Source organism: Nyctereutes procyonoides, unplaced genomic scaffold, assembly GCF_905146905.1.
Source record: "Nyctereutes procyonoides isolate TBG_1078 unplaced genomic scaffold, NYPRO_anot_genome, whole genome shotgun sequence".
In the NCBI taxonomy this organism is placed as follows: domain Eukaryota; kingdom Metazoa; phylum Chordata; class Mammalia; order Carnivora; family Canidae; genus Nyctereutes; species Nyctereutes procyonoides.
The window spans coordinates 793,992-815,712 of record NW_026575147.1 but is presented as its reverse complement, the minus strand read 5'-3'; the positions used below and the strand labels follow the sequence as shown (position 1 = coordinate 815,712).

Below are 21,721 nucleotides of genomic sequence, written 5' to 3'. Positions count from 1 at the left end.
CATAATGCCTAGCATGTAGTAGATGCAAAATGAGTCAAACATTGTCTTCCAAATAACATCTGATCTATATATTCCACTACTGATAACTATCATTAAAACATTCCATCTACTTTTGAATATGCAAGTTTCTCTCTGAATTTGCTTGCATTATATGATTTTTCTGATTTATTTTCTACCATTCTGCATTTTTAGTACATTTGAATTTTAGACAATGAAGAAACAATGTGTTTACTGCTTTCTTTTATCTTTCCTTCAGGGACTTAAGTTTGTAGAAGGTTTATAACTTGATGAGGATCAGGCTGAGAATTTTAACCTTAATACTATAAGACATTTCATAATATAAGTAGAATTGTTCTGGATTACTTCCTTGTGTGTTTAGCTTAGTGGATATATTATTTTATTCTGATATTTTATTGTTTTAAAGCACACAGAAATTTAAGTGCAATAAATGTGTGCTTGATAAGTGATTGAATAATTAGAAGTATTTCAGACTGGCTGAGCACAAATAAGAAAACAGAAAAAGCTCACTATACTAATCCTGACTACTGGTATGAAATGATAGAGCAACATTTTTGAAAGGAAAGGCAATTAATCTTCTTCATAAATTCTCTATGGCATTTATGCTACTTCTAATTTGGAAAAAATATGTCAGATACAAATGTATATGAAAAATTCCATCATATTCATGCTTTAGTTTGGAAAGAATATGGAAAGAACCTGAGATCATATCAACAAGAACACTTGTTGTTGTACTCACCAAAGTGCAGTTCTTCCCCTTGGATTTTGTAAAAGTATCTGATTTGTGAAGTTACTCAATGTCAAAAATTGGAAAATCTGTAAATTAAAAATGAGATATCAATCAAGGAGAATGTTTTGTATCCAGAGCCAGATAAAGAAGTGAATCTTGCTTTACGGGGTCACATCTATGCCTCCATTTTTTTCTTTGGTTTAGTTTTCTCCCCTTTATTTCATGAGAAGAAATGATTCAGCACCTTATAGGAAATATTCAAATAAGACAAGGTTTGTTTTTAGGTTACTCGTGACTTGGAGCACAGCCTTCATGGGGATTGAAGTTAGTTCAAAGGTATCACTGTGAACTATATAAAGAAAAGAGAGAGAGCAAGAGGGAGTAAGGATCCTGAGATGGAGGGTAGCAAGCCACTAGTTTGGGTCTGGCACAATGCCTAATGTGTATTAAGAGTGCAGCAAATTTGAGGTGAATAAATGAATGGCTGAATAAAATGTGAGTGGACTATTTAATTATGGAAATGCTACAGATAATTTGGCTTCCAAGTTTTCAGTGTTTTTTATTGTTTTTGTTGGACAAATTCTAAACAGTTATTTTGAACTTTATATATCACAGATACTATATAACCACAGATTATGGCATTTATGTAATCCTTCTCCAGAAAATCCAAGATCTGATATGTTTTGTCATTAGTGCTACCCTGTCATAGACTTTATTTTCTGATTTATGAAATAAAAATTCACAACCTAACCCATCAGTTACCATAAATCACATTTGCCAAAGAGTACCTATCCATTATGCTTCCCTTGAGGTATATGGATTTTTATTTTGTTCCTTAAATTCATAGCTTCATGGATGATGTGTACTATAAGATAGACTGTGACCTTAGGAAGCATTTTCTAGGACTGCAATCTTAAACTATCTTAAAAGAATAAGAATTCAGAAAAAAAAATCTTCAAACTAAACTCCGAAGTAACTTTAAACAATGAAATCAAAATAATTCATCAAAGGTGAACTTCTAGGGGTTCCTGGGTGATGCAGTCAGTTGAATGTCTGACTTTTGGTTTCAGCTCAGGTCTGACCTCAGGGTTGTTACAACCCCATGTCATTCTCTCTTCCTCTCCCTCTGCCCCTCCCACTTGCTCTCTCTCTCTCTCTACAATAAATAAATTAATCTTTAAAAGAAAAAAAAACACAAAGGTGAACTTCCTAAAGTTCATTTTGTGATAGCTGTTTGGCATTTTCCTTTCCCTTTATCTTCACTAGTAGTTTAAATTTTTTTCTAAAAAAGAACATCTAACATGTATGTGCCTGAATGTTTTAATGAAATGAGGACATCTTAAAAATTTGGAATGTTCATATCACCATGAGTCATAATGGTTCAGGTTGTATGATGCTGTTTGTGCTACCAATTTTACTTTTGTTTCATTCAAGTGTTCAATTAAAATATAACTTCTTTGTATCAATTTTATTGATCTGCTGTTTCCCATAAGGCTCCCACCCCCCATTGAGAAGTGGTAGGAGGAAGACTAGATCTTGTTTCTTTGAAACTCAGATAAATGTTTCAAGTGAAAGTTCAGTCTTCAGTGTTCCAGGGCCTCCCTATGTTCTTACTGAAGGGCCTGGTTGTCCAGTCTGAAAAAGTCTAAGGAGTCTTCTTGGCTAGTTGTGGTTCACATGTTCTCTTCACCCCAATCCAATGTGGATAAGGAAGCAGAATACCTAGGTATATGGAATGGTCCACTAGCATCTCATGAACAGTATAGGAGAAGAAACATTTCCCAGAAGACCAAAAAAAAAAAATTAGTAGTAATTTAAGGATTTATTTATTAATTTTATTTTTTAATAATTTGAGGACTTAATATATACACACTAAAAATGGAATGTGTAAAGAGGATTTGACATAAAAATGGGTAGAAAGCAAGCGGAGACACAGACTTACTTATACTCTTAGGGCTTGGATGGAAGGAGTTGGAAGGGTTGTACTGACCTCCTGCTCTTGGGAAATCATCACTGAGCAGATAGTACTGAACTGGAGTTTTTTTGTTGGTTTGTTGTTGTTGTTGTTGTTGTTTAAGATTTACTTATTCATGAAACGCAGAGAGAGAGAAGAAGAGACACAGGCAGAGGGAGACGCAGGCTCCATGCAGGAAGCCTGATGTGAGACTGGATCCCAGGACCCCAGGATCATGCCCTGAGCCAAAGGCAGGCACTCAACCGTTGAGCCACCCAGGCATCCCACTGAACTGATTTTTAAATAGCAACAACAAAAGGGGCAGGGAAGGAAGGAAGAAATGAACAAAAATAAAGAAAAAATAGTAAAGAAAAGAAAGAAAAGAGAGGGAGGGAAGGAGGGAAAAGAAAGTAAGAAAAAAAAAAAAGGAAGAAAGATAAAGAAGAAAAGAGGAAAAGCCTGGGCAGTAATATCAGCTCTACAAACATTCATGAAATTTGTGAGCTTGTGTGTGGATGTTTTCCACACTCCCATTTTATGAGGTTCAACTTCATCCTCAAGATAGTTATTCATTCCGATAGGCTGGTTTCTGGATGCATAATACCTCTATCCCCCCAAAGAAGCTAGTCCCAAGGCCAATCCAGTCTCTCTCTTGAAGTCATAGTCCCAAATAGAACCATCGTTTACTCCACCCCTGCCCTCACCAATCAGAGCCATTTTTTCCTGATGTGTTTGCCAAAACTTTATTTAGTAAGGAAACAAAGTCATCAACTATTTTGATTTACTGTGTAAATTGCCTATAGTTTCTTTTAATCCTTTTAGCATACCCGTCTTTCAAAAGAGGGTAAAGAGTAATAGACTAAAGAAGGAAGGTCTTAGAAGATTAATGTGTAGAGGCTTAAACCTTATAAAGTAAAAACAAGTAATTCTTTCCCCAATTTTAGCTGTACATATAATTTCCTACACTAAAATCTCATAATTAGAAAATGACTAGTGTTAAAATAATGTTTTACATATATGCTGGGAAGGTTAAGTAGGATGAGTAAAACTCATTTATGCTTTTTAATGTGAATTAGTTCATTTTCTTTAGCTTTTTGACCTGGGGAATTAGTAACCCAGTCTTATCAATCTGTTTTCACATGACCTGGTTTCCAGATACTTTCTGCACCTTTGCTGTATGTATAGTGCATTGTGTTTCAAAATATCTTCCTTTTTTAAAGATTTCAAATTTTTGAAATTTGAAATTTCAAACCTTCCAACATATAGTATATTATTAGTTTCAGGAGTAGAATTTAGTGATTCACTAGTTGCATATAACATCCAGTGCTCATTACATCATGTGCCATCCTTAATGCACATCATCCAATTACCCCCACCCACCTCCCCTCCAGTAACCCTCAGTTTTTGTTCCCTATAGTTAAGAGTCTCTTATGGTTCATTTATTCATGAACCATAATATTCTCTGAAAATTGTTTCTGAAATTGTTTCTGAAATTCCATATATGAGTGAAATCATATGGTATTTGTCTTTCTCTCACTGACTTATTTCACTTAGCATAATACGTTCTAGCTGTATCTACATCGTTGCGGAGTGGCTACACCACTTTGCATTCCCACCAACAGTGTAAGAAGGTTCCCCTTTCTCTACATCCTCACCAATATCTGTTGTTCCCCAACTTGTTAGTTTTAGCAATTTGACTGGTGTGAGGTGGTATCTCATTGTGGTTTTGATTTGTATTTTCCTGATGATGACTGATGTTGAGTATTTTTTCATGTGTCTGTTAGTCATTTGTGTGCCTTCTTTGGAGATATGTCTGTTCATGCCTTCTGACTGGATTTTTTTGTTTTGTTTTTTGGGTGTTGAGTTTGATAAGTTCTTTATAGTTCTTGGATATTAGCCTTTTATCTGATAAGACATTTGCAAATATCTTTTCACATTCTGTAGGTTATTTTTTGGTTTTGTCAACCATTTCCTTTGCTGTGCAAAACCTTTTTATCTTGATGAAGTCCCAATAGTTCATTTTTGCTTTTGTTTTCCTGCCTCTAGAGACATATCTAGTAAGAAGTTGCTATGGCCACAAAGAGGTTGCTGCCTGTGTTCTTCTCTAGGATTTTAATGCATTCCTATCTCACATTTAGGTCTTTCATTGATTTTGAATTTATTTTTGTTGGTGGTGTAAGAAAGTAGTCCAGTTTCATTCTTCTGCATGCAGTTATCCAGTTTTCCCAACACCATTTCTTGAAGAGACTGTCTTTTGCCCATTGGATATTCTTTCCTTCTTTGTCAAAGATTAGTTGACTATAGAGTTGTGGGTCCATCTCTGTGTTCTCTATTCTGTTTCATTGATCTATGTCTGGTTTTTGTGCCAGTACCATACTGTCTTTATGATTATAGCTTTGGAATACAGAACCATGATGCCATCAGCTTTGGTTTTCCTTTTCAACATTAGTTTGGCTATTTGGGGTCTTTTCTGGTTCCATACACATTTTAGAATTGTTTATCCATCTTGGTGAAAAATACTAGTGTTACCCAAAGCAATCTACACATTCAGTGCAATCCCTATCAAAATAACACAATATCTTCCTTAAAATGTGGTGGTAAGAAGAAAATGGAAATCTCATATATATTTATGGAATGTGTGTGCCTATTCTCTTTGAGTTAAAAATTTTATTCCTGAGAATTTACCCTGTTATGCCAAGTTTTTTTTTTCTTCCAAATTTTATTTAAATTCTAGTTAGTTAATATAGTGTAATATTGGTTTCAGGGATAGAATTTAGTGATTTATCACTTAACATATAATACCCAGTGCTCATCATAACAAGTGCCCTCCTTAATAACTATCACCCATTTAGCCTGTCCCCCCACTCACATCCCTGCATCAACTCTGTTTGTTCTCTATCATTATTATGCCAAGTTTTTAAGGGGTTAATTTAATTCTACTTTTCCCTTCAATGATATGTAACTCTTAGAAACAATGAGGTACCATATTTTACAATTTATAAATAGAAAAATCTTTAAGATGTCTTTTAAGAGAGAAAAAGCCACAAGTTAGTGAATCAACATAGTGTGAAAAGTGTTTCTTTTATTTTTTAAGTATGTACATCTTTGTATATTTATTTACTGGCATATGACTTTTCAAATCAAGTCAAGAAACTATTAACAGTGGTTTCCTTTAGAAAAAATAACTTTTCTAACTTTATTTTGTTTTTTAATACTTGGTATTTCATAAGTGCCTAACATATTAGTTTTTTGTATTTTTAAATTTCAGTAGGTATTCATGAGGCTGTCAACCTATGGGTCCATTTGTGTTTCATTATTATGTTTTATCTTAAGCAAAAAAACAAACATAGGAAAATATCATTTACAATGCATTGAGGGAAAAGAGAAGATGTTTGTATGAAATGGGTATACAGCTTTCTGGGTGTAAACAAACCATTAAGAGTCAACTGAAATCACTTCCTCCCTCAATTTAGAGACCAGATGGTCTCCCTGGCCTTCCTCAAATGACAAAAGTTACAAAGCACTTTGGGAAAACATAAAATCCAGAAGAATAAAATAAATGACTTAAGGCAGAATTTTTCAGACTGGTATTTCACAGAGCACTGCAAAATGTTTTGCAACAACAAAATAAGTATGAGAAAATCTGGCCTTAAAGATAGTTAAATTATTTATAACACTAGCACACTCTGGATAATACTAATGTAATCTGTGACTTTCAAAGGTATATAGTGTTCAGCCTTTAGTGACCTAGCTATGATTCCCAGAACTGAGTTCTAAAAATGTCCATTTTATGAAATGCTGTTATAGGAAAATTGGTCAAGAGAAAACTAAGAGTTAAAAAAAATCTATGAATAGAAATGCATACCATGTGATTTTTTGTAGTTTCTGAAAGTGAAATGGAAATTTGATTTTATACTTCCTAACACCTGATAAAGAAAGTTAAAAAAAAAGAGAAAGTTTTTAATGCAAAACCTTGGTGACAAAAATAAAATCTTATTAAGGAGAAGCACCCTTTTCCAATACTGAGACTAATAAGAAGTACTATTAAAAAGAACACTAGGAAATATTATTGTTTAAGAGTTCAAGAATTTTGGATCAATATGATCATATGCCTTCTCTGCTCCTACTCTCTAGTTGCACAATGGTGCAAATTCCCACACCTCAAATCATTATCTCCAGTGTCAGCTGGATATTCAGCATCATTTTATCCAAATGTGCATCTTCAGTCCTTCTCAAACCTGTAGAAATCATCCTCTCTTCTCTGCAGTTAACCTTGACCTAGAGCAAGATGAAGTTTTCAGTGTGACATCTCTTAATTCTCCCTTTTTTTTCTTAAGTCTTTTCTGTAGATGCAAATCCCCTCATCTCTTAACACACACGAAAGAAAGAAAGAAAGAAAGAAAGAAAGAAAGAAAGAAAGAAAGAAAGAAAGAAAGAAAGAAAAGAAAAAAGAAATGTCCTATTTGGGCTCAGGTTAAATCTTCCCCTTATGCTTTACTATCTGATCCCTTTTTCTAAGTTTTATCTCTTCAGTGATATACTCTATTTGATGATACATAGTTCTCCTAGCTTAGTTCTTTGCTCCTTGTTTCCTTAGACTCTTTGAAGATATTTGAGATAGTTGAGTTAAAGTCTTTGTCTAGTAAGTCCAGTGCCTGTGCTTCATCGGGGACACTTTCTATTACTTTCTTTTTGTTCCTCTGTGAATGACCATTTTTTTCTCTTTTTTTTCCTGTGGTGCATAATTATTTGTTGAAGACAAGACATTTTAAATATTCAATGTGGAGGATCCCTGAGTGGCGCAGCGGTTTGGCGCCTGCCTTTGGCCCAGGGCGCGATCCTGGAGACCTGGGATCGAATCCCACATCGGGCTCCCGGTGCATGGAGCCTGCTTCTCCCTCTGCCTGTGTCTCTGCCTCTCTCTCTCTCTCTCTCTCTCTGTGACTATCATAAATAAATAAAATAAAAACATATATATTTAAAAAAATAAATATTCAATGTGGCAACTCTGAAAATCAGATTCTCTCCCTCCATGGGATGTGTTGTTGCTGCTTATTGTGGGTTGGTACTGTTTCTTTGTTTATTTACTGATTTTCCCAGACTACTTTTGTGAAATCTGTATTCTTTGTGTGTGTGAGTATGTGTGTGTGTGTGTGTGACCACTGAAGTCTGAGTTTGATTAACTTAGTGGTCAGCAAGTATTTCGACAAACATTTGCTTAAACTCCTGGGGCCAAGAAAAAAGGAAATCAAACAAAAAAACTTTCCTGGAGATTGACTCTGTGTGGAGACACTCTTTCAACATTTATCCAAACCATGTACAACTCTGCTTTAAACCTCACTTCTCACTTGTATAGAGCTTAAACATCGGCCAGCGATGAAAGCTTAGAGTCTTCTCTGATCTCTTCTGAGCATGTATCCAGCTCTGCACATGAATGTTTTTCTTGATTCCCCAGTTCACACAGGAAGTTTTAAAAGCCTATCTTCCCCTGGATACCTCAGATATCTCCTTTCCTAGCTTCTTCCTTCCCAGATTTTCCAGGCTGTCTATTGCTTGCCTAAACTTATCCCATACCCCAGACTCCTGTGGACAATTATATTGCCCCTAGAAGCTTTCAGTCAATTCCACCCTGGAAGCAGCTTCAGTCCCTGAAATACTTCAAGTTATGCTAAATGATACAGTCTTTCACTGGTCTTTCAGGAATCCACCAGATAGATTGAAAATATTACCACAATTCTTGAGTACAGGGCCATATTGCTCCATCTGGCACTAGTAACCTGCACGACGGGTGTGAGTTGCCATATTCATGGCCATTGTAGATCTGGGGGATGAGAGATGTTAGCAAACAGATATTTCTCTTTTCAGTGGCTTCCTCCCACCATTTTAAAAGCCTGTTCAATTATTTCCCATTATAAATCAAAGCAAATACATGAAAGAAGACATGATCTTGTTTTCTTTTTTTTTCTTTTTTTTTTTTTTAAGATTTTATTTATTTATTTATTTATAACAGACACAGAGATACACAGGCAGAGGGAGAAGCAGGCTCCATGCAGGGAGCCTGATGTGGGACTCCATCCCGGGTCTACAGGATCAAACCCTGTGCTCAAGGCAGCGCTAAACTGCTGGGCCACCAGGGCTGCCCGACATGATCTTGTTTTCAATGCCCTGATTATTCAATAAATAAATGTTCAGCTATGTTAAACCATAGAGTAGGCCTTTTTTTCTAATATAGTATTACAGTTGGCTAATTAAATAGTCCAGAGCAACTAACACCACAAAGAAAACTATTGATTTAGCATCAAAGATTTTTCTTTCCAAGTAGTTTTAATGCTTGCTGTGCATGGTATCTAAGAGTATCTAATAGACTTAGGCTTTGTGGAGTCAAAATACTTTCCTGGTGCCAATTTTAGTCAATTATTTATTTTAATACAGTCCAAAAAATGCACCACAATAACAATCTTTTAGAAGTTGCCATATTTGAAACAACCAATACTGGTGCTTTAACCCTAAAGCAGGTATTTGTTATCTGGGCAATCTAAACAGGCAGAAGTTATGCATGGAAATTCCTGGACTGCATGGCCCTAGGGATGTCACATACCCTGCCTCTGTCATTATCTCTAGCACTGAGGCAAACACACTTTCTCCAAGAAAGAACTTTTGACCTATCTCCTCTAAGATATTTACACTAGTGAAAGTTTACAGATACATGGACGTATATGTGTGTGGGGGGGGTATTTAAGTACCACTCCTATTTTATTTTCAGCGTATTTAGAAGATTTTAATGTTCAGTATTCTAGATATGTTTTAGTTTAAGGACACATGAAATGAGAGGACAAGAGAAGGAGAATTTAATAAAGGATGTTATGCTTTTACTTCCCTCCTGATTGCTTGGCTAAAAGTTACAACTGTGTCTTTCCTCTGTGACAGTGTATGTGGATACTTAACTAGCCAGTAATTCAAATAACAAATCTCTTCAACTCTGCTACCTCTTTTCAGTGCAGATTAATTTTTCTCAAAAAGAAATACTTCTCGCAGTCAGTCATTGTATACTTCTGAACAAATTGGGAAGGGAGACCAAGGGAAGAAGGAAACAGGCTTTTTAAAGAGTAGTCACATGATGGAACTCTGAGTCTCACTTCCAGGAAATATATTTGATTTTCCCCATCAGTCTGAAAAATCATAGTAAAATTAACTGAGAAGTTTGGAACTTGCAAAGAGAAAATTTGGTAATTGAAAATCAAGGACAAGAAAGTTTCTGTGAGGAAGAGGGATACTTTCTCCCAGCTTTAAGAGAAATGACAGCTTCTATTCCATTTTTGAATGTCAACTGAGGCAGGAGGGCTCCAAACTGAAGAGCTGCTAAATTGTATGATTACCTTCTTCTGGCTCTGCAGGAAAGAACAGGCATTAATTTTAGTTCAATGCAAGTTTACCGAGAGTCTCAGCAGGTATAAAGTGCCAAGATTCAGATATTGTCTGAGAGTAGAGCTTTGCTGGAATTCAGTATTAGGGATCTCTATCATTGGTATTAGATGTCATAGCCATAGAAGTAGATTCCCGGGGTATTACAGGAGAATGCAAAAGGATGCCTTGTTGGCAGATGTGCATCTTGGCTCTCACTGATGGAGATGGTTCGCCAAAACCTGAGACCTGTAGGAAATGTGGATCATCAAAATAATATGATCTCATATGTATCACAGACTGATAAGAGTCAGGGACATACAGGTTATAAGTCACATAAATATTTTTCACCTCTGCCAAGACTGGGAAAGCCCCTTTTCTCATGAACACTGAAGTTGCTTCTAAATAAGGATGATTAAAAACATAATGATAATACCACAGCAAGAGAAACCGCAATAGCAGCATCCAGTACTTCTGATTTATTCATCCTATTCAACTGCTAGCATTGTATCTGCCATGAAAGGTTCAAAAATATCCACTAGACGCACTACTTATTCATTCAGTGGAATCTGAGTATCTCCATCTTTGATGATTTAAGTCCTTGAGTACAGTAAGAAAAGCTCAAGTTCTTATCCCATTCTCTCCCTGACATACCCCCTACTGCTGTCCTCTTACCCCAATTCAGTTTTCAAAACCATATAAGTTGCACCTTCCCCAAAGATATGTCTCCAAACTACAAGATTCCATTTTTTCTAAGAACAACTCCACCAGTTCTTTCTTCTAACACACATTTAAAGATATTAAAACATTGTATTTCCATATACTAGCTAACTAATCTTTCTCTGAAAGATATATTAAAGAACTTCTTATTATCTGAAACCCATTTTCCTTACCACAACATTGAGCAGAGACACATAACAGTAAACCAATAAATACAGATTGACTTACCCCTCAAAAAAAAATCTTTGTCTTCCTCTATGCATTCAAGTTCTATTAGGAATTTTAGTTTTAGCTGAATAGTACAATCCACATAGGAAAATCCATACTTTAAGAATATTCACTATCTAATTAGGATGCCTCCTCACTCCAACCAGTGGCATAAATGTCATACTTTTATATTTAATATCCCTATTTATTTTCTATGTGTGCACATACATAATTTTTTCTAATAAATTTGATATATTTCATGGTACAGAGTGTAACTATTTCTAATTAGTTTGATCAAAGATACCATAGTCAGTGCTGAGTAATGGAAATTATGCTAATAAAAATTCTATTGCTTCTGACAGGAGGAAAAATGGTCACGCATTGATTCAGCCCTCCCAGCCTTCCAGAAAAGTATTTACATGTGACATATTTACAAGGGCACATAAATGTATATATAGTCATAGTTTGTAATATTCCTAAAGGCCCTGCAGCTGAAGCAGCAGGGCAGAAAGCTATTTCTGCTGACTCTTTTATTATCTGTGCCATTTCTGCTCTGATCTATTGTGGCTTTAACCCTTACATACTCTGTGAGATTGGAAGGGGAAAACAAAGAAATGGACTGACCATAAAAAGATCAAGTATTGCTCTCTTATGTTACCCTTTCATTCTGGAGACTTTGATGTCAGAAGATAATAGGACATTCTTACTAAAACAATGTTTCATACAGCAAGTATTTGTTGGGGAAAAGAGCTAAAATAATATTTGTTAACTATATAAATGTGTGATGAGGTCAGTGAAAGATGAGCTAAAGTCAGTATCCGGGGATAGATCTGGAAATGACTGATTTTCCCAGAGTACCAGGAATCAGGAACCAAAAAATTTTAGAAGGGACCACACCACCTAAGGAGCAGAAATATAGAATAGTTATTGCAGAAGCTACCCCTTGGAGACTGATAATAGGAGACAATCTAAAGAAACAATTTCTAGGAGGAACTAAGGATTTTGCCGGGGTTGGAAGTCACCTTTACAACCAGAATGATCTGAATTCAAATCTTTCCTCTTCTCCTAGGTATCATGTAATCTTAAATTTATGAGATGTGCTGAATCTTAATTTCTTCATCTAGATTATAAATTAACCACAGTGCCAGTCATATAGCAAATGATCCACGAAGGAAAGATTCTACCTCTTTTTTCCTCCTATTGATTCACTAATTTGTTCAATGAATAATTAATGAAAATAAATTGATTCTAAGAAGCTAGGGATACAGGAGTCAATATTTCCAATGTCATCCCTTTTTTTCTTTTTTGGAAAGATTTTATTTATTTATTTATTTATTTATTTATTTATTTATTTATTTATTATGAGAGAGAGAGAAAGAGCAGGGGGAGAGACAAAGGGAGAGAGAGAGAGAGAATCTCCAGCAGACTCTGCTAAGCATGGAGCCCAGCACAGGGCTCCATCTCAGAACCCTGAAATCATAGCCTGAGCCAAAATTGAGAGTTAGATGCTTAACCAACTGAGCCACCAGCCATCTCTCATCCCTTCTTATATGAAGCTTATAGCATGAGGAATAAGTTAGAAATCAATAATATAAAGGCAAGTAAATATTAAGGCAAAATTATTATGTGCTATAGTAAAGGAAATACAGGGTGCTCTACAAGGGCCCTACTCCTGGGCTTTCATGGAACACTTCCTTATGGAAGTGACATGTAAGGCAAGAGAAGAAGCCAAAATAAGACTAAAACAAGAGAAAAGTATTCCAGAGCAAAAAGAACAGCTTGTGTGAATGCTCTGAGTCCTAAAGAACATTGGCAGGTCTTAGGAACTAATAAAAAGTCAGGATGCATAGTATAGCAAATGAAGGTGTGAGTTGCATGAAATGAGGCAAAGTTAGATTATGGCCATAATAATTACATGATTTTTAATAATTTCATGTAAAACTACTAGATTTTTTTTAAACATTATTTTTTTATTTTTATTTTTTATGATAGTCACACAGAGGAGAGAGAGGCAGAGACATAGGCAGAGGGAGAAGCAGGCTCCATGCACCGGGAGCCCGACGTGGGATTCGATCCCAGATCTCCAGGATCACGCCCTGGGCCAAAGGCAGGCGCTAAACCGCTGCGCCACCCAGGGATCCCAAACTACTAGATTTTATCCTTAGTGTAATCTAAAGACTCTAAAAGAAACTAAGTAAAAGTGACATGATCATGCTTAATTAATAGCAGATGATTCTATTTTGTAGATAATGGCAAAAGCACAAATAGGGATGGGGGGAAAGTTTTTAGAAGGTTTTTCTTATCATTGAGGTTAAGAATTGATAATAGCATGAAACAAAAGGGTAATAAAGAGGTAAAAACATTAGTAGTTTGGATATATATTCAGGAGGGCAGCTTTACAGGATTTACATTTGATTCACTGTTGGAGCTACCATGAGGAGGAAGTGGAAAAAAAAAAAAACAGCCATAGACAAATTTTTTAAAAAGTTTGCTCTGCTGGGAGCCAGAAAATGGCTCACACTTTGGAGGAAATGTTGTATTCAAGGAGTCTTGTTATTGTTTTAGTTCCTTCTAAGCTGAAAACTTTGAAAGGCATGTCTACAGGATGATGGATATAGAATATATATTCAAGATGCAAAAGTGAAAAGGAATAATTGCAAGAAAAAGACATAATTTTGAGAGTAACCTTTTTTGGCAAGATGTTTTTCAATTTTAGCCATTGCATAATTAATCCACCTCTTTAATTTCATGTTCATCATTCATGATTTTACATCTTATGTAGGTTTGTGTATAGGGATAGACTGTATAGGATATGTTGGTTGAAGAATTCCAATCTGTAAAGTTCTTTTATTACCCATACTAAATTAATAAATGAGCACTTTATTTATGCACATTTATGAGCTTTATTAATGTGAGTCTATCATAACTTTCACTAAACTCTCAAAAATTATATATATGCCTAAAAAAAACCCCCCAAGATAGCCCTTCTGTCCATACTCAGATGCCACATATTCCTATTTTGAATATCATCATGAAATGAAATAATTACTTCTGTATGATACTGTGTTGAAATACAGACCAACTGCTTGAAGCATTGAGCAATTGAAGGTAGAGAATGAAGATTAGTGGCTCCTGGATCCTGAACTTATTACTATACTTTTTTAAATTATTGAGTTACAATTGAACAATAACATTGTATTAGTTTTAAGTGTACAACATAAATATATATTATAAATATATATAGTAAAATGACCATCACAGTAAGTTTAGTTCACATTCTTATAGTTTCAAGTCCACTTCCCTATCTTTTACTGGTGATGATCCACTTTGGAACCTCTTTTGACCTTTCTCATACCCCCATTCTCTGAACATCCCTCTTAATACTTTTTCCATTCTTTCACTTTCAATACCAAAATATAGCATGCGACTTGAGAGAAGGAGGTATTTTCAGAGACTATCAGAAGTACTAGGAGTCTATTTTTATACACTCCATAATACAAGAAACCCAAAGCAAAAGTTATCTCAATGAAATTGCTGATACAAGATGGTTACACTTTTTGCTTGGTGTGATTGGTTTGCATTTCCTTGTAAGGTCAAACTTAAAACAATATGATCATTTATGAATAAACATCAGTCATAAACAAGCTGCTCTGAAGGTAGTAAGGAAAGCATAAGAGGATACTACATCCATACTATTTTGCCTAATGGTAAAATATTTATGATTAGGTTAAGCCTTCATGAGCTTCTGATCTTTCTTAGTACTTTTTTTCTCACTGGATGCATCCAGAAATTTAAGAGAAGTGCTCAAATTATCAGAAGCTTTGGCCTGGTCTGTGGGGGAAAACCAAAGTCCCATATATACTGTTGAGTAATCCTTGGTATGATTAGTGATCTGGGGAGGCATTCAAGATTCATAGTAGACGTGGGAGTAACATGAAAAGAACAAAGGTCCACAAGCGATCTGGGTCGGAGAAATAAGGACATCCTATTTATGCTTGCCATGTAAAAGATTGTATCCTCCAGAAACACACCCAGAGCTAGCTTAGATGCCGTGTAGCCAAGCAGAAAGAAGTAGTGAGGATTTGTGGTTTAAGTAAATTACTTCCAGAAGTCATGTTTCCAAGCTATTAGTGTGGAACAAATAGTCTGAAAAATCTGAGAACAGAACACTTATTTCTGTAAGCAAGTCAGTGGGATGAATGAGACTATAGCAACTTCACTCCTTAAAATCACTTTTATGCATCTGTTCTATTACACTAAATTAAAGATGTGTGCTCAACACAATTAGCAATTAGATTAGTAAACATGCCCAAACAAAAAGCAGCACCCATCACATAATTTTTGTTCTTCTTACCAAAGAAAATACCTATTTATCAGTAAAAGTTTGGTCGATTATAATTTAAAACAATAAAAATCACCTTTATTTTTTTCTAAGTCAAATTAAATCTTGCAGTCCCCAGTAATCAAAGTCTAACCTGAGTCATTGTGGAGGAATGGAATCTTTTGTGGATTGTGTCTGTCAGGAAAGGCTAGGTAACATCTCCAATTACTTAGAGGAATCTAAATTTAACAATTCTAAATTCTCAGTAGCTTAAAATATTAAAGGTTCATTTCTGTCTCACACTACATGCTCAGTGAAGAAGGCCGGAGAAGTGTATTTATTGTGGTCATTCCAGGTTAGAAGCTAACAGATGCTCAATCAAACTATGACACCACTCTTTTCACACGTGCTTCCTTGATCAAAATCACTGTGCAGAAGAAGGAAGAGGTTTGGCATGTTGAATGTTCTAGTTTGAGGAATACACCCACCACTTCTACTTACCTTTCCTTGGCTAATCTCCTGGCAGTGCCTAACTTCAATTGGATAGGAATTATAATTCTTTATACAGCCAGAAATAGGGATTAGATATTAATGATTAACATTAGTAAATATTTATATATAATGTCTATCACAATTCAATCTTCTGGTCACTATATATTAGATAGACTTTCAACTACTCCCCAGAGGAGACACCTCAAATGTCAGCATGAAAGAAGCTGTCTACAACTGATTGAGACATGATTCCTTTGGTTTATGAGGAACTAAAAAACGAGCTGTTTTGAATAACTCAGCATACACTGGCGAAACTGGGACAGAACAATAAATGTTGACTTGATTTCACAAAGAATGGGAAACATATAGCAATCACTATCCATAGCTATTTTGAAATTCCAGTAGGCAAACGTTATCAGGATTCATCTATTAGGTAAGAAATCTGTGTGCCTTTTCATATTTCCCCAGCCACATCTTTTATGTCTCTCTGGTCAGTGATCCTCCTGTGCAGTGTGGCTTTTCCATTTCTAAACTTGAGTTAAACATCATATGGAAAGATCCTGCAATGTGGCTTTCTAACGCGGCCCCCGAGGTATGAGATGAGGATAATACAAATCACTGGGGACTTAGCCTCAATGTAATAATCTGGAATGATCTTTGACCAACGGATGACAGGAAAAAGAGAGGAAGCCTCTTTCCTCCCTTTCTTCCATGTACTACTCCAAAGTATGCTCTCCCCTTACCACCCTTTCTAAGAACTACTTCTGGAGTAGTACATGGAGAAAAGAAAATCTGGATCATTTATGTTTGGTTCCCTTCTTTCTCTCTGTTGATGAACATATCTACATAGAAACCTGATCAAGACAACGGAACCGAGATGCCTAGGCATCAATGGTTGAGCATCTGCCTTTGGCTCAGGGTATAATCCTGGGGTCCTGGGATAGAGTCCCACATCAGGCTCTCCGCAGGGGGGCTGCCTCACCCTCTGCCTATGTCTCTGCTTCTCTCTGTGTCTCTCATGAATAAATAAATAAAATTTTTTAAAAAAAGACAAGAGAACCAAATACTGGCCATTAATGCTTCAGACAAGAAATAACACTTTTCTCTCCTGCTCTCTTTTCATTGCCTGGGAAACTAATATGGACATATGTAAGTTCTAGGGTTAAATAATTATAATCCCTCATGTACATGGAAGAAATGGAGAACAAGATGTCAAAGGACATGAGTAATATCCACCACAGTTGCCTTCAGCGTTCATATCATCCAGCTTTCTTCCTAACTGGGACCCTGAGTGCAAGTGAGGGCAGAGTCTCCACCAGCCCAGGAATTCCCTGAAGCTACTTTTCAAGTAGTCAGGAAGCTATGCCTCTTCCCATATTCCACCTTCCTAACAAGACTTCTCCCATGTACCCTGATAGTTGAGTTAGGGACCCTGGGACATAAAGATCCATTCCTGGAAAGATTAAGGGACTTTCACAGAGGACTATAACAAAGGTCCTGGAGGTTGTTTACCTTTTCAGAGAGGTGGGCACAAGTGTTGTGAGAAGAAAAATACTTTACATTCCTTTGAGTGTGATGCAATAAAACAAAAATTATTATTCTAGTAGATCATTCTACCATACTTCTAGTAGTGGAAAAAAATACAGATTTTGAGGTCCAGCAGACCTCTGGTCTCATGTTGACTTTTATCCTAGCAACTAGTGCACTATCTTTTAAGGGAAAAATTTTTTAAAGTCTCTGAAATTTAATCTCCTCACTTAGAAAATATAAAAGTAGTAAATATTTTTAATATTTTGTGTGTTAACTAAAAATATGCAAGTAAATAATTGGCAGAATTATAAATAGTTTATAATTTTATTTATTTTCACTAAAATTGAGACAGATCCTAGGAAATAATCATTTTAGTACTTAAATTTTTGACTTCAGGTTATTAATTTGATACTGTCTAAAATATACAACTTACAAAAAAAGGTGCTAAAACTTGGGTAAATATTGGTGTTGATGTTTTTATTTCCTATTTTTCTTTCTTCTTCCTTTGAGATTCCAAGTAAGCCTAGAACATTCCCTGAGGTTTTTCCTTTCTGGCCTCTATTATACTTCTGGATTATAAAGGAAATAAAAATTTACATACATACATATTTGCATGTATTTGTAAACTATCATAATGATGCTTTATCTTTGTATAATTTCTTAGCTTACAAAGCATATAGATTTACATGATCTCATCCAATTTTTGTAATTTTTTTGAGTAGTAATATAGAAATGAGAAAGCTATAGATCACTTTGGTTAAGAGATAGATAATAGATGATATGGGTCAGATTCAATAAAATGCAGAGTACTAAACCCTGGTGGGGAGAAAAGATGTAATAAAAAATTCACAGCATTATTTTTTTCTTGAGAAACTTAGCATCTATCTGGAGAGATAAGATAAACACCTCCTAATTTTTTTTTTTTTAGTATTAATGTACATGATCTGTGAATAGAGGCAGGAAAGCTGTAGGGTTTAAAGGAGTCAAGAAGATCTGTATAATAGACATGGGTGGTAGGAAGTGATAAAATTTAGATAAAATACTAAGTCTTCATAGTTCCATTCATCAGAAATGTGAAAACTTCTCGACATCCAGGACCATGTAGACAAAACAACCAATTGATGATTATAATCAGTTACTTTTTGGTGGAGACTAACATCAAGGCAATTACTTTAGCTCATTTGCAAGTAAAAAAAATAGATGAAATGAATGCATTATGGTTATGGTCATAGATAGCATTTTGTACTTTGGATCTCATGTATTAAAAGTCTCACAGAAAAATAAAAAAAATAAAAGTCTCACAGAGAAAACCAGTTTTTCCTTACTACAGCTTTCTGTACATCCATGCCCTGTTCCTCAGAGGAACAGAGGCATTTTTGCTTTTATTATGGTTTTTCTTATTTACATCCAAATTTTATTTCCAAATGATACCACTATTCTGTTGTTTCCAATTTCTTAATTTTAAACATTCTGTTGAATTCCGGTTCTACTCATAAGGATTTAACGTACTCTGCCTGCTTTCTAAGCCTCTACCTGTGTAGTTATGTCACCATGTAAGGTTCAGTTATCAGGGTTTATCTTATTATTACTCAGTGTCATTTACTACTGAGTCAAAAGGTGCTGTTCTTATGAGTCCTTTTCTATTTTTCCTGGAGTTATTAGTTAATCTCTCATTTTTCATTCACTTAGTTTAGTATGTGCCTATCACTTTCAACAAATGTTCTAATTATCTGCTAAGCGTATAGCAGTCATTTTTTCCAAGGTTCCAATGCACCAAATAATGTATCAGGTTGTTGTCTGTTTTTTTCCCACCTCCTCTCTTCTGCCATCCCCCAAGGATAAACTTCTCACAGCTCTCTGCCCCACAGCTGTCTGGTCTGCTCCACATTAGTTTAGTTGTTCCCTCGGCCTACTGAACAACTATTTCCCAAGGATTTGTGCTCTTCTGTGTTGGGTCCACAATAATTTCTCATTATTCTACTTTCTTGATCTTGAAGTATAGTCCTCTTGCCTTGGTATAGAAATCTGAGTTAAAAACCATTTCTTTTGGAATTTTGAAGGCATTGTGTCCCCTATCCCTTCAGAATGTTCATATATATGTATATATAATTTAGGCTAACATGTTCATTTTTAAAATCTCTGTGTATTTCTGATTATTCCTATTGTCTAGCATCCATTCTTTTAAACAAATGCAAAATATCTTCTTTTATCTTTCTGAGGATGTTGATTATAGGAAATTTTAAGTTTCTTTCTTTGCTTCTTATTTGTTTCATTGTGTATCTGCCTTTCATCTTGGAGGACTTCCTAAAATGTCAGCCCCATCTTTGACACTCTAGTGACATTTAGAAGACCGATTAGAAGTTGTGTGAGCATGGAAAGTCTTTACCATCTTTTGGGCTTCACTGTTGAGATATCAGGCAGGAAACTGAACATTTTACCCACAATTGCTAGTTTCTGCAAAGGAAGCCTTCAGTCCTCTGCTTGGAGCATTTTTACAGCCCATCAGAATCATGAGGGGAGGGTGGAAAAGGTGGCTGGAACCTCAGCACTCAGCAGGCAGCTTTTCACTTGAGCCCCCCATTTTCATTCCCACAACTCACTTTCAACTTCTGCTGAGCCTAGTGACCAGAAGCAACTGTGGTCTTTAGGGTTTGACACCCCCACGGAATATACTACTGGTCATCTCCTGAGAGGAGCAGGAGGTATTTGAGTGTGTGGAGGGAGGTCTGTCAAACAACCTCCTGCTTTTGCCATTTAAATCAGGATCACCATCTGTAATATTTGGAGCCTCCCATTTCTGAGTCTTTACTGGATCCCAGGAAGCAATCATCATGCTTTTCACTGCTGTCCTCTGCTATTGGTTCTCTCTTTTCTCCTAAGTCCCCATCCTTTTACCTCTTCCAATCCCACATTGACATCTCCCTTCCATTCCTTTTAATCTTGTGAATTGATGAATCTTAAATTTGCTGTCATTTTCTGTGGTGAATCAGAAATCTAGATTACATTTAATCTTAATTTTTTTTTTCTAACCCAGCAGACTGGAGAACATACTTCTGTTAGTCACAGCAGCACACCTGTGGAGAGATTTTCAAAATAGAATGAAGCAGAAGCCCTATCAGAATCAGGGGGTAAGGGAGAAAATTTACTTGGCGAACCTCTCTAGAGTAGATTTGCATACTGAGGAGTCCAGCCACAAGCTAGACTATGTGATTTTTCAGGCCCAGCATAGGCAGTTACAAAGACTTTCCCTGACAGGCCTCAAGGGGAGAACTAGCTTCCCCACACCAGATTTGGTACACAGCCACTGTGTTACTGTCTAAGGCTGCTCTGGCCAGCCGTACTCTTACATATCTGCATTCCTAGCTTAGGATCCTCCATCCAAAGCCTCATTATCTGATGTATTGAGGAAATGCCTTGTCAGGTCCCTTGGCTAAGGCCTCCTTAAGAAGGTGGAGGGGGAAGGGGAACTCAAAGACACTTGTCCCCACTCTGACACAGTACTCAGTACTTTTCCATTCCTGGCTCTTTCCCCTTGCTCTCCACCCAGCCCCAGAGGCAATAAAACTGCAGAAGACTTTTGTCTGAGACTTCTTCAGCAGTAAAATGAACTCTACGTCTGTGTGTATGCATCCACCAGACCCTCAAACCATTGTGCTGATCCATGGGGGAAACCGGATCAGGGGAATTAATACTTCTTATGGTTTAGCTCCTTGGTTATACTATTCCAGTCACTAATAAAAGTCTTGACTGTTGCTTCTGCTTTGGCTTATTGCTTAAACTGGCTACTCCAACATCTGGCATCTCAGATCTATCCAGCTTAGTTGACCTCCTCACATACACTCCTCATTCCCTAGATTGTCCATAATTAAGTGCTTCCCTAACCAGTACACAGACTTAAACAAGTCACAGAGCTGTGTGGCTTTGTAAGGATCATTTAACTTCCTTGAGCCTCAGATTTCTCATCTTAAGATAGTAATAATAGTATTCGTCTCTTTCAGCTTTGGAAGATTCAATAACATGACTCATGGGAAAATCTTAAAAAAATCTCAATTATACAGTAAATGCTGAGTCAATATTAATGATGATATTGAAAATGATGATAATAATGATTTAGATTATTCAACATTAGATCCCTTTAAAACCTACACATTTTTTTTTTACAGAGGATTCGGAGTCAAGTGTCTAATTCATTTTCTCTCACTAAAAAATTAAACACCAATGTTTAAATAATGATGAGCAGGAAGTTCCAGAAGAATAAATAATTTGGGTCTTGGATCTTCTATTGAGGTTTTTATTTGAACTTTGGCAAAAAGATACATTGGTTCAGGTTGTAAACCAAGTCCCCAAG

General features: G+C 36.0%; 1 long non-coding RNA gene across 2 annotated transcripts in view; it reads right to left on the bottom strand.

Moving 5' to 3' along the window:
• LOC129501513 (uncharacterized) overlaps positions 1-21,721 on the bottom strand; it is a 235,600-nt gene that overhangs the window by 161,973 nt on the left and 51,906 nt on the right. For both annotated transcript variants that reach the window (XR_008662749.1, XR_008662751.1), the window contains one exon: positions 758-834. This is a non-coding gene — a long non-coding RNA (uncharacterized LOC129501513). The remainder of the gene's footprint in view (positions 1-757; positions 835-21,721) is intronic.